Source organism: Neolamprologus brichardi, chromosome 2 (genome assembly GCF_056152115.1).
Source record: "Neolamprologus brichardi isolate AB-2024 chromosome 2, ASM5615211v1, whole genome shotgun sequence".
In the NCBI taxonomy this organism is placed as follows: Eukaryota; Metazoa; Chordata; class Actinopteri; order Cichliformes; family Cichlidae; genus Neolamprologus; species Neolamprologus brichardi.
Window position 1 is genome coordinate 15,059,615 of NC_142105.1, and position 12,178 is coordinate 15,071,792.

Below are 12,178 nucleotides of genomic sequence, written 5' to 3' on the forward strand. Positions count from 1 at the left end.
CCTCCCTAGGACAGTTGCATAGAGTTGTAACTATACGCAGGAGGAAGCTGCCATCTCTACCACACCACAGCCTGTTGTGCTTCTGGCTGAAGCCTTATTCACCACACCAAGGCCAGTATTTCCTGTGAGGCAAGCTTTGCCACAATCATTGCCTGTGCTGCTGACTTAGGGTTAGGGTTAGGGTTAGAGTTTAGGGTTATGAATAGGGTTAGGGTTAGGGTTAGGGTTTAGGGTTATGGATAGGGTTAGGGTTAGGGTTAGGGTTTAGGGTTAGGGTTAGGGTTAGAGTTTAGGGTTAGGGTTAGGGTTTAGGGTTATGGATAGGGTTAGAGTTAGGGTTAGGGTTTATGGGTTAGGGTTGGAGTTAGGGATGAATTGGACAACAATCATCCAAAACAAACTTTTTATTAGTAGGGTTAGGGTTAGGGTTAGGGTTAGAGTTTAGGGTTAGGGTTAGGGTTAGGGTTTAGGGTTATGGATAGGGTTAGGGTTAGCGTTAGGGTTTATGGGTTAGGGTTAGGGTTAGAGTTTAGGGTTAGGGTTAGGGTTTAGGGTTAGGGTTAGGGTTAGGGTTTAGGGTTATGAATAGGGTTAGGGTTAGGGTTAGGGTTTAGGGTTATGGATAGGGTTATGGTTAGGGTTAGGGTTTATGGTTTAGGGTTAGGGTTAGGGTTAGGGTTAGAGTTTAGGGTTAGGGTTAGGGTTTAGGGTTATGGATAGGGTTAGGGTTAGGGTTAGGGTTTATGGGTTAGGGTTAGGGTTAGGGATGAATGGGACAAAAATCATCCAAAACAAACTAGGGTTAGAGTTTAGGGTTAGGGTTAGGGTTAGGGTTAGGGTTTAGGGTTATGGATAGGGTTAGGGTTAGGGTTAGGGTTAGGGTTTATGGGTTAGGGTTAGGGTTAAGGATGAATTGGACAAAAATCATCCAAAACAAACTTTTTATTAGTGTCGACTGTTTGAGTGGTGAGCAGTGAGTCTTTCCTCCCTAGGACAGTTGCATAGAGTTGTAACTATACGCAGGAGGAAGCTGCCATCTTTACCACACCACAGCCTCTTGTGCTTCTGGCTGAAGCCTTATTCACCACACCAAGGCCAGTATTTCCTGTGAGGCAAGCTTTGCCACAATCATTGCCTGTGCTGCTGACTTAGGGTTAGGGTTAGGGTTAGAGTTTACGGTTATGAATAGGGTTAGGGTTAGGGTTAGGGTTTAGGGTTATGGGTTAGGGTTATGGATAGGGTTAGGGTTAGGGTTAGGGTTTATGGGTTAGGGTTAGGGTTAGGGATGAATTGGACAAAAATCATCCAAAACAAACTTTTTATTAGTGTCGACTGTTTGAGTGGTGAGCAGTGAGTCTTTCCTCCCTAGGACAGTTGCATAGAGTTGTAACTATACGCAGGAGGAAGCTGCCATCTTTACCACACCACAGCCTGTTGTGCTTCTGGCTGAAGCCTTATTCACCACACCAAGGCCAGTATTTCCTGTGAGGCAAGCTTTGCCACAATCATTGCCTGTGCTGCTGACTTAGGGTTAGGGTTAGGGTTAGAGTTTAGGGTTATGAATAGGGTTAGGGTTAGGGTTAGGGTTTAGGGTTATGGATAGGGTTAGGGTTAGGGTTAGGGTTTAGGGTTAGGGTTAGGGTTAGGGTTAGAGTTTAGGGTTAGGGTTAGGGTTAGGGTTTAAGGTTATGGATAGGGTTAGGGTTAGGGTTTATGGGTTAGGGTTGGAGTTAGGGATGAATTGGACAAAAATCATCCAAAACAAACTTTTTATTAGTAGGGTTAGGGTTAGGGTTAGGGTTAGAGTTTAGGGTTAGGGTTAGGGTTAGGGTTTAGGGTTATGGATAGGGTTAGGGTTAGGGTTAGTGTTTATGGGTTAGGGTTAGGGTTAGAGTTTAGGGTTAGGGTTAGGGTTTAGGGTTACGGTTAGGGTTAGGGTTAGGGTTTAGGGTTATGAATAGGGTTAGGGTTACGGTTAGGGTTTAGGGTTATGGATAGGGTTAGGGTTAGGGTTTAGGGTTAGGGTTAGGGTTAGAGTTTAGGGTTAGGGTTAGGGTTAGGGTTTAGGGTTATGGATAGGGTTAGGGTTAGGGTTAGGGTTTATGGGTTAGGGATAGGGTTAGGAATGAATTGGACAAAAATCATCCAAAACAAACTTTTTATTAGTAGGGTTAGGGTTAGGGTTAGGGTTGGAGTTTAGGGTTAGGGTTAGGGTTAGGGTTTAGGGTTATGGATAGGGTTAGGGTTAGGGTTAGGGTTTAGGGTTAGGGTTAGGGTTAGAGTTTAGGGTTAGGGTTAGGGTTAGGGTTAGGGTTTACGGTTATGGATAGGGTTAGGGTTAGGGTTAGGGTTAGGGTTAGGGTTTATGGGTTAGGGTTAGGGTTAGGGATGAATTGGACAAAAATCATCCAAAACAAACTTTTTATTAGTAGGGTTAGGGTTAGGGTTAGGGTTAGAGTTTAGGGTTAGGGTTAGGGTTAGGGTTTAGGGTTATGGATAGGGTTAGGTTTAGGGTTAGGGTTAGGGTTTATGGGTTAGGGTTAGGGTTAGGGATGAATAGGACAAAAATCATCCAAAACAAACTTTTTATTAGTAGGGTTAGGGTTAGGGTTAGGGTTAGGGGTTAGGATTAGGGTTAGGGTTAGAGTTTAGGGTTAGGGTTAGGGTTAGGGTTTAGGGTTATGGATAGGGTTAGGGTTAGGGTTTATGGGTTAGGGTTAGGGTTAGGGATGAATTGGACAAAAATCATCCAAAACAAACTTTTTATTAGTAGGGTTAGGGTTAGGGTTAGGGTTAGAGTTTAGGGTTAGGGTTAGGGTTAGGGTTTAGGGTTATGGATAGGGTTAGGGTTAGGGTTAGGGTTAGGGTTTATGGGTTAGGGTTAGGGTTAGGGTTAGAGTTTAGGGTTAGGGTTAGGGTTAGGGTTTAGGGTTATGGATAGGGTTAGGGTTAGGGTTAGGGTTTAGGGTTATGAATAGGGTTAGGGTTATGGATAGGGTTATGGTTAGGGTTAGGGTTTATGGTTTAGGGTTAGGGTTAGGGTTAGAGTTTAGGGTTAGGGTTAGGGTTAGGGTTTAGGGTTATGGATAGGGTTAGGGTTAGGGATAGGGTTTATGGGTTAGAGTTAGGGTTAGGGTTAGGGTTTAGGGTTATGGATAGGGTAACGGTTAGGGTTAGGGTTTATGGGTTAGGGTTAGGGTTAGGGATGAATTGGACAAAAATCATCCAAAACAAACTTTTTATTAGTGTCGACTGTTTGAGTGGTGAGCAGTGAGTCTTTCCTCCCTAGGACAGTTGCATAGAGTTGTAACTATACGCAGGAGGAAGCTGCCATCTTTGCCACACCACAGCCTGTTGTGCTTCTGGCTGAAGCCTTATTCACCACACCAGGGCCAGTATTTCCTTTGAGGCAAGCTTTGCCACAATCATTGCCTGTGCTGCTGACTTAGGGTTAGGGTTAGGGTTAGAGTTTAGGGTTATGAATAGGGTTAGGGTTAGGGTTAGGGTTTAGGGTTATGGATAGGGTTAGGGTTAGGGTTAGGGTTTAGGGTTATGAATAGGGTTAGGGTTATGGATAGGGTTATGGTTAGGGTTAGGGTTTATGGTTTAGGGTTAGGGTTAGGGTTAGAGTTTAGGGTTAGGGTTAGGGTTAGGGTTTAGGGTTATGGATAGGGTTAGGGTTAGGGATAGGGTTTATGGGTTAGAGTTAGGGTTAGGGTTAGGGTTTAGGGTTATGGATAGGGTTACGGTTAGGGTTAGGGTTTATGGGTTAGGGTTAGGGTTAGGGATGAATTGGACAAAAATCATCCAAAACAAACTTTTTATTAGTGTCGACTGTTTGAGTGGTGAGCAGTGAGTCTTTCCTCCCTAGGACAGTTGCATAGAGTTGTAACTATACGCAGGAGGAAGCTGCCATCTTTGCCACACCACAGCCTGTTGTGCTTCTGGCTGAAGCCTTATTCACCACACCAGGGCCAGTATTTCCTTTGAGGCAAGCTTTGCCACAATCATTGCCTGTGCTGCTGACTTAGGGTTAGGGTTAGGGTTAGAGTTTAGGGTTATGAATAGGGTTAGGGTTAGGGTTAGGGTTTAGGGTTATGGATAGGGTTAGGGTTAGGGTTAGGGTTAGGGTTAGAGTTTAGGGTTAGGGTTAGGGTTAGGGTTTAGGGTTATGGATAGGGTTAGGGTTAGGGTTAGGGTTAGGGTTTATGGGTTAGGGTTAGGGTTAAGGGTTTAGGGTTATGAATAGGGTTAGGGTTAGGGTTAGGGTTTAGGGTTATGGATAGGGTTATGGTTAGGGTTAGGGTTTATGTTTTAGGGTTAGGGTTAGGGATTAGTAGGGTTAGGGTTAGGGTTAGGGTTTAGGGTTATGGATAGGGTTAGAGTTAGGGTTAGGGTTTATGGGTTAGGGTTGGAGTTAGGGATGAATTGGACAAAAATCATCCAAAACAAACGTTTTATTAGTAGGGTTAGGGTTAGGGTTAGGGTTAGAGTTTAGGGTTAGGGTTAGGGTTAGGGTTTAGGGTTATGGATAGGGTTAGGGTTAGGGTTAGGGTTTATGGGTTAGGGTTAGGGTTAGAGTTTAGGGTTAGGGTTAGGGTTTAGGGTTAGGGTTAGGGTTAGGGTTAGGGTTAGGGTTTAGGGTTATGAATAGGGTTAGGGTTAGGGTTAGGGTTTAGGGTTATGGATAGGGTTAGGGTTAGGGTTAGGGTTTAGGGTTATGGATAGGGTTATGGTTAGGGTTAGGGTTTATGGTTTAGGGTTAGGGTTAGAGTTTAGGGTAAGGGTTAGGGTTAGGGTTAGGGTTTAGGGTTATGGATAGGGTTAGGGTTAGGGTTAGGGTTTATGGGTTAGGGTTAGGGTTAGGGATGAATGGGACAAAAATCATCCAAAACAAACTAGGGTTAGAGTTTAGGGTTAGGGTTAGGGTTAGGGTTAGGGTTTAGGGTTATGGATAGGGTTAGGGTTAGGGTTAGGGTTAGGGTTTATGGGTTAGGGTTAGGGTTAAGGATGAATTGGACAAAAATCATCCAAAACAAACTTTTTATTAGTGTCGACTGTTTGAGTGGTGAGCAGTGAGTCTTTCCTCCCTAGGACAGTTGCATAGAGTTGTAACTATACGCAGGAGGAAGCTGCCATCTTTACCACACCACAGCCTGTTGTGCTTCTGGCTGAAGCCTTATTCACCACACCAAGGCCAGTATTTCCTGTGAGGCAAGCTTTGCCACAATCATTGCCTGTGCTGCTGACTTAGGGTTAGGGTTAGGGTTAGAGTTTAGGGTTATGAATAGGGTTAGGGTTAGGGTTAGGGTTTAAGGTTATGGGTTAGGGTTATGGATAGGGTTAGGGTTAGGGTTAGGGTTTATGGGTTAGGGTTAGGGTTAGGGATGAATTGGACAAAAATCATCCAAAACAAACTTTTTATTAGTGTCGACTGTTTGAGTGGTGAGCAGTGAGTCTTTCCTCCCTAGGACAGTTGCATAGAGTTGTAACTATACGCAGGAGGAAGCTGCCATCTTTACCACACCACAGCCTGTTGTGCTTCTGGCTGAAGCCTTATTCACCACACCAAGGCCAGTATTTCCTGTGAGGCAAGCTTTGCCACAATCATTGCCTGTGCTGCTGACTTAGGGTTAGGGTTAGGGTTAGAGTTTAGGGTTATGAATAGGGTTAGGGTTAGGGTTAGGGTTTAGGGTTATGGATAGGGTTAGGGTTAGGGTTAGGGTTTAGGGTTATGGATAGGGTTAGAGTTTAGGGTTAGGGTTAGGGTTAGGGTTTACGGTTATGGATAGGGTTAGGGTTAGGGTTAGGGTTTATGGGTTAGGTTTGGAGTTAGGGATGAATTGGACAAAAATCATCCAAAACAAACTTTTAATTAGTAGGGTTAGGGTTAGGGTTAGGGTTAGAGTTTAGGGTTAGGGTTAGGGTTAGGGTTTAGGGTTATGGATAGGGTTAGGGTTAGGGTTAGGGTTTATGGGTTAGGGTTAGGGTTAGAGTTTAGGGTTAGGGTTAGGGTTTAGGGTTAGGGTTAGGGTTAGGGTTAGGGTTTAGGGTTATGAATAGGGTTAGGGTTAGGGTTAGGGTTTAGGGTTATGGATAGGGTTATGGTTAGGGTTAGGGTTTATGGTTTAGGGTTAGGGTTAGGGTTAGGGTTAGAGTTTAGGGTTAGGGTTAGGGTTTAGGGATATGGATAGGGTTAGGGTTAGGGTTAGGGTTTATGGGTTAGGGTTAGGGTTAGGGATGAATGGGACAAAAATCATCCAAAACAAACTAGGGTTAGAGTTTAGGGTTAGGGTTAGGGTTAGGGTTAGGGTTTAGGGTTATGGTTAGGGTTAGGGTTAGGGTTAGGGTTTATGGGTTAGGGTTAGGGTTAGGGATGAATTGGACAAAAATCATCCAAAACAAACTTTTTATTAGTGTCGACTGTTTGAGTGGTGAGCAGTGAGTCTTTCCTCCCTAGGACAGTTGCATAGAGTTGTAACTATACGCAGGAGGAAGCTGCCATCTTTACCACACCACAGCCTGTTGTGCTTCTGGCTGAAGCCTTATTCACCACACCAAGGCCAGTATTTCCTGTGAGGCAAGCTTTGCCACAATCATTGCCTGTGCTGCTGACTTAGGGTTAGGGTTAGGGTTAGAGTTTAGGGTTATGAATAGGGTTAGGGTTAGGGTTTATGGGTTAGGGTTAGGGTTAGAGTTTAGGGTTAGGGTTAGGGTTAGGGTTTAGGGTTATGGATAGGGTTAGGGTTAGGGTTAGGGTTTATGGGTTTATGGGTTAGGGTTAGGGATGAATTGGACAAAAATCATCCAAAACAAACTTTTTATTAGTGTCGACTGTTTGAGTGGTGAGCAGTGAGTCTTTCCTCCCTAGGACAGTTGCATAGAGTTGTAACTATACGCAGGAGGAAGCTGCCATCTATACCACACCACAGCCTGTTGTGCTTCTGGCTGAAGCCTTATTCACCACACCAAGGCCAGTATTTCCTGTGAGGCAAGCTTTGCCACAATCATTGCCTTTGCTGCTGACTTAGGGTTAGGGTTAGGGTTAGAGTTTAGGGTTATGAATAGGGTTAGGGTTAGGGTTAGGGTTTAAGGTTATGGGTTAGGGTTATGGATAGGGTTAGGGTTAGGGTTAGGGTTTATGGGTTAGGGTTAGGGTTAGGGATGAATTGGACAAAAATCATCCAAAACAAACTTTTTATTAGTGTCGACTGTTTGAGTGGTGAGCAGTGAGTCTTTCCTCCCTAGGACAGTTGCATAGAGTTGTAACTATACGCAGGAGGAAGCTGCCATCTTTACCACACCACAGCCTGTTGTGCTTCTGGCTGAAGCCTTATTCACCACACCAAGGCCAGTATTTCCTGTGAGGCAAGCTTTGCCACAATCATTGCCTGTGCTGCTGACTTAGGGTTAGGGTTAGGGTTAGAGTTTAGGGTTATGAATAGGGTTAGGGTTAGGGTTAGGGTTTAGGGTTATGGATAGGGTTAGGGTTAGGGTTAGGGTTTAGGGTTATGGATAGGGTTAGAGTTTAGGGTTAGGGTTAGGGTTAGGGTTTACGGTTATGGATAGGGTTAGGGTTAGGGTTAGGGTTTATGGGTTAGGTTTGGAGTTAGGGATGAATTGGACAAAAATCATCCAAAACAAACTTTTAATTAGTAGGGTTAGGATTAGGGTTAGGGTTAGAGTTTAGGGTTAGGGTTAGGGTTAGGGTTTAGGGTTATGGATAGGGTTAGGGTTAGGGTTAGGGTTTATGGGTTAGGGTTAGGGTTAGAGTTTAGGGTTAGGGTTAGGGTTTAGGGTTAGGGTTAGGGTTAGGGTTAGGGTTTAGGGTTATGAATAGGGTTAGGGTTAGGGTTAGGGTTTAGGGTTATGGATAGGGTTATGGTTAGGGTTAGGGTTTATGGTTTAGGGTTAGGGTTAGGGTTAGGGTTAGAGTTTAGGGTTAGGGTTAGGGTTAGGGTTTAGGGATATGGATAGGGTTAGGGTTAGGGTTAGGGTTTATGGGTTAGGGTTAGGGTTAGGGATGAATGGGACAAAAATCATCCAAAACAAACTAGGGTTAGAGTTTAGGGTTAGGGTTAGGGTTAGGGTTAGGGTTTAGGGTTATGGTTAGGGTTAGGGTTAGGGTTTATGGGTTAGGGTTAGGGTTAGGGATGAATTGGACAAAAATCATCCAAAACAAACTTTTTATTAGTGTCGACTGTTTGAGTGGTGAGCAGTGAGTCTTTCCTCCCTAGGACAGTTGCATAGAGTTGTAACTATACGCAGGAGGAAGCTGCCATCTTTACCACACCACAGCCTGTTGTGCTTCTGGCTGAAGCCTTATTCACCACACCAAGGCCAGTATTTCCTGTGAGGCAAGCTTTGCCACAATCATTGCCTGTGCTGCTGACTTAGGGTTAGGGTTAGGGTTAGAGTTTACGGTTATGAATAGGGTTAGGGTTAGGGTTAGGGTTTAGGGTTATGGGTTAGGGTTATGGATAGGGTTAGGGTTAGGGTTAGGGTTTATGGGTTAGGGTTAGGGTTAGGGATGAATTGGACAAAAATCATCCAAAACAAACTTTTTATTAGTGTCGACTGTTTGAGTGGTGAGCAGTGAGTCTTTCCTCCCTAGGACAGTTGCATAGAGTTGTAACTATACGCAGGAGGAAGCTGCCATCTTTACCACACCACAGCCTGTTGTGCTTCTGGCTGAAGCCTTATTCACCACACCAAGGCCAGTATTTCCTGTGAGGCAAGCTTTGCCACAATCATTGCCTGTGCTGCTGACTTAGGGTTAGGGTTAGGGTTAGAGTTTAGGGTTATGAATAGGGTTAGGGTTAGGGTTTATGGGTTAGGGTTAGGGTTAGAGTTTAGGGTTAGGGTTAGGGTTAGGGTTTAGGGTTATGGATAGGGTTAGGGTTAGGGTTAGGGTTTATGGGTTTATGGGTTAGGGTTAGGGATGAATTGGACAAAAATCATCCAAAACAAACTTTTTATTAGTGTCGACTGTTTGAGTGGTGAGCAGTGAGTCTTTCCTCCCTAGGACAGTTGCATAGAGTTGTAACTATACGCAGGAGGAAGCTGCCATCTATACCACACCACAGCCTGTTGTGCTTCTGGCTGAAGCCTTATTCACCACACCAAGGCCAGTATTTCCTGTGAGGCAAGCTTTGCCACAATCATTGCCTTTGCTGCTGACTTAGGGTTAGGGTTAGGGTTTAGGGTTATGAATAGGGTTAGGGTTAGGGTTAGGTTTAGGGTTTATGGTTTAGGGTTAGGGTTAGGGTTAGAGTTTAGGGTTAGGGTTAGGGTTTAGGGTTATGGATAGGGTTAGGGTTAGGGTTAAGGTTTATGGGTTAGGGTTAGGGTTAGGGATGAATTGGACAAAAATCATCCAAAACAAACTTTTTATTAGTGTCGACTGTTTGAGTGGTGAGCAGTGAGTCTTTCCTCCCTAGGACAGTTGCATAGAGTTGTAACTATACGCAGGAGGAAGCTGCCATCTTTACCACACCACAGCCTGTTGTGCTTCTGGCTGAAGCCTTATTCACCACACCAAGGCCAGTATTTCCTGTGAGGCAAGCTTTGCCACAATCATTGCCTGTGCTGCTGACTTAGGGTTAGGGTTAGGGTTAGAGTTTAGGGTTATGAATAGGGTTAGGGTTAGGGTTAGGGTTTAGGGTTATGGGTTAGGGTTATGGATAGGGTTAGGGTTAGGGTTAGGGTTTATGGGTTAGGGTTAGGGTTAGGGATGAATTGGACAAAAATCATCCAAAACAAACTTTTTATTAGTGTCGACTGTTTGAGTGGTGAGCAGTGAGTCTTTCCTCCCTAGGACAGTTGCATAGAGTTGTAACTATACGCAGGAGGAAGCTGCCATCTTTACCACACCACAGCCTGTTGTGCTTCTGGCTGAAGCCTTATTCACCACACCAAGGCCAGTATTTCCTGTGAGGCAAGCTTTGCCACAATCATTGCCTGTGCTGCTGACTTAGGGTTAGGGTTAGGGTTAGAGTTTAGGGTTATGAATAGGGTTAGGGTTAGGGTTAGGGTTTAGGGTTATGGATAGGGTTAGGGTTAGGGTTAGGGTTTAGGGTTATGGATAGGGATAAGGTTAGGGTTAGGGTTTAGGGTTAGGGTTAGGGTTAGAGTTTAGGGTTAGGGTTAGGGTTAGGGTTTAGGGTTATGGATAGGGTTAGGGTTATGGATAGGGTTAGGGTTAGGGTTAGGGTTTAGGGTTATGGATAGGGTTAAGGTTAGGGTTAGGGTTTAGGGTTAGGGTTAGGGTTAGAGTTTAGGGTTATGGTTAGGGTTAGGGTTTAGGGTTATGGATAGGGTTAGGGTTAGGGTTAGGGTTTATGGGTTAGGGTTGGAGTTAGGGATGAATTGGACAAAAATCATCCAAAACAAACTTTTTATTAGTAGGGTTAGGGTTAGGGTTAGGGTTAGAGTTTAGGGTTAGGGTTAGGGTTAGGGTTTAGGGTTATGGATAGGGTTAGGGTTAGGGTTAGGGTTTATGGGTTAGGGTTAGGGTTAGAGTTTAGGGTTAGGGTTAGGGTTTAGGGTTAGGGTTAGGGTTAGGGTTTAGGGTTATGAATAGGGTTAGGGTTAGGGTTAGGGTTTAGGGTTATGGATAGGGTTATGGTTAGGGTTTATGGTTTAGGGTTAGGGTTAGGGTTAGGGTTAGAGTTTAGGGTTAGGGTTAGGGTTAGGGTTTAGGGTTATGGATAGGGTTAGGGTTAGGGTTAGGGTTTATGGGTTAGGGTTAGGGTTAGGGATGAATGGGACAAAAATCATCCAAAACAAACTAGGGTTAGAGTTTAGGGTTAGGGTTAGGGTTAGGGTTTGGGTTTAGGGTTATGGAAAGGGTTAGGGTTAGGGTTAGGGTTAGGGTTTATGGGTTAGGGTTAGGGATGAATTGGACAAAAATCATCCAAAACAAACTTTTTATTAGTGTCGACTGTTTGAGTGGTGAGCAGTGAGTCTTTCCTCCCTAGGACAGTTGCATAGAGTTGTAACTATACGCAGGAGGAAGCTGCCATCTTTACCACACCACAGCCTGTTGTGCTTCTGGCTGAAGCCTTATTCACCACACCAAGGCCAGTATTTCCTGTGAGGCAAGCTTTGCCACAATCATTGCCTGTGCTGCTGACTTAGGGTTAGGGTTAGGGTTAGAGTTTAGGGTTATGAATAGGGTTAGGGTTAGGGTTAGGGTTTAGGGTTATGGATAGGGTTAGGGTTAGGGTTAGGGTTTAGGGTTAGGGTTAGGGTTAGAGTTTAGGGTTAGGGTTAGGGTTAGGGTTAGGGTTTAGGGTTATGGATAGGGTTAGGGTTAGGGTTAGGGTTTATGGGTTAGGGTTAGGGTTAGGAATGAATTGGACAAAAATCATCCAAAACAAACTTTTTATTAGTAGGGTTAGGGTTAGGGTTAGGGTTGGAGTTTAGGGTTAGGGTTAGGGTTAGGGTTTAGGGTTATGGATAGGGTTAGGGTTAGGGTTAGGGTTTAGGGTTAGGGTTAGGGTTAGAGTTTAGGGTTAGGGTTAGGGTTAGGGTTAGGGTTTACGGTTATGGATAGGGTTAGGGTTAGGGTTAGGGTTAGGGTTTATGGGTTAGGGTTAGGGTTAGGGATGAATTGGACAAAAATCATCCAAAACAAACTTTTTATTAGTAGGGTTAGGGTTAGGGTTAGGGTTAGAGTTTAGGGTTAGGGTTAGGGTTAGGGTTTAGGGTTATGGATAGGGTTAGGGTTAGGGTTAGGGTTTATGGGTTAGGGTTAGGGTTAGAGTTTAGGGTTAGGGTTAGGGTTAGGGTTTAGGGTTATGGATAGGGTTAGGGTTAGGGTTAGGGTTTAGGGTTATGAATAGGGTTAGGGTTAGGGTTAGGGTTTAGGGTTATGGATAGGGTTATGGTTAGGGTTAGGGTTTATGGTTTAGGGTTAGGGTTAGGGTTAGAGTTTAGGGTTAGGGTTAGGGTTAGGGTTAGGGTTTAGGGTTATGGATAGGGTTAGGGTTAGGGATAGGGTTTATGGGTTAGAGTTAGGGTTAGGGTTAGGGTTTAGGGTTATGGATAGGGTTACGGTTAGGGTTAGGGTTTATGGGTTAGGGTTAGGGTTAGAGTTTAGGGTTAGGGTTAGGGTTTAGGGTTATGGATAGGGTTAGGGTTAGGGTTAGGGTTTATGGGTTAGGGTTAGGGTTAG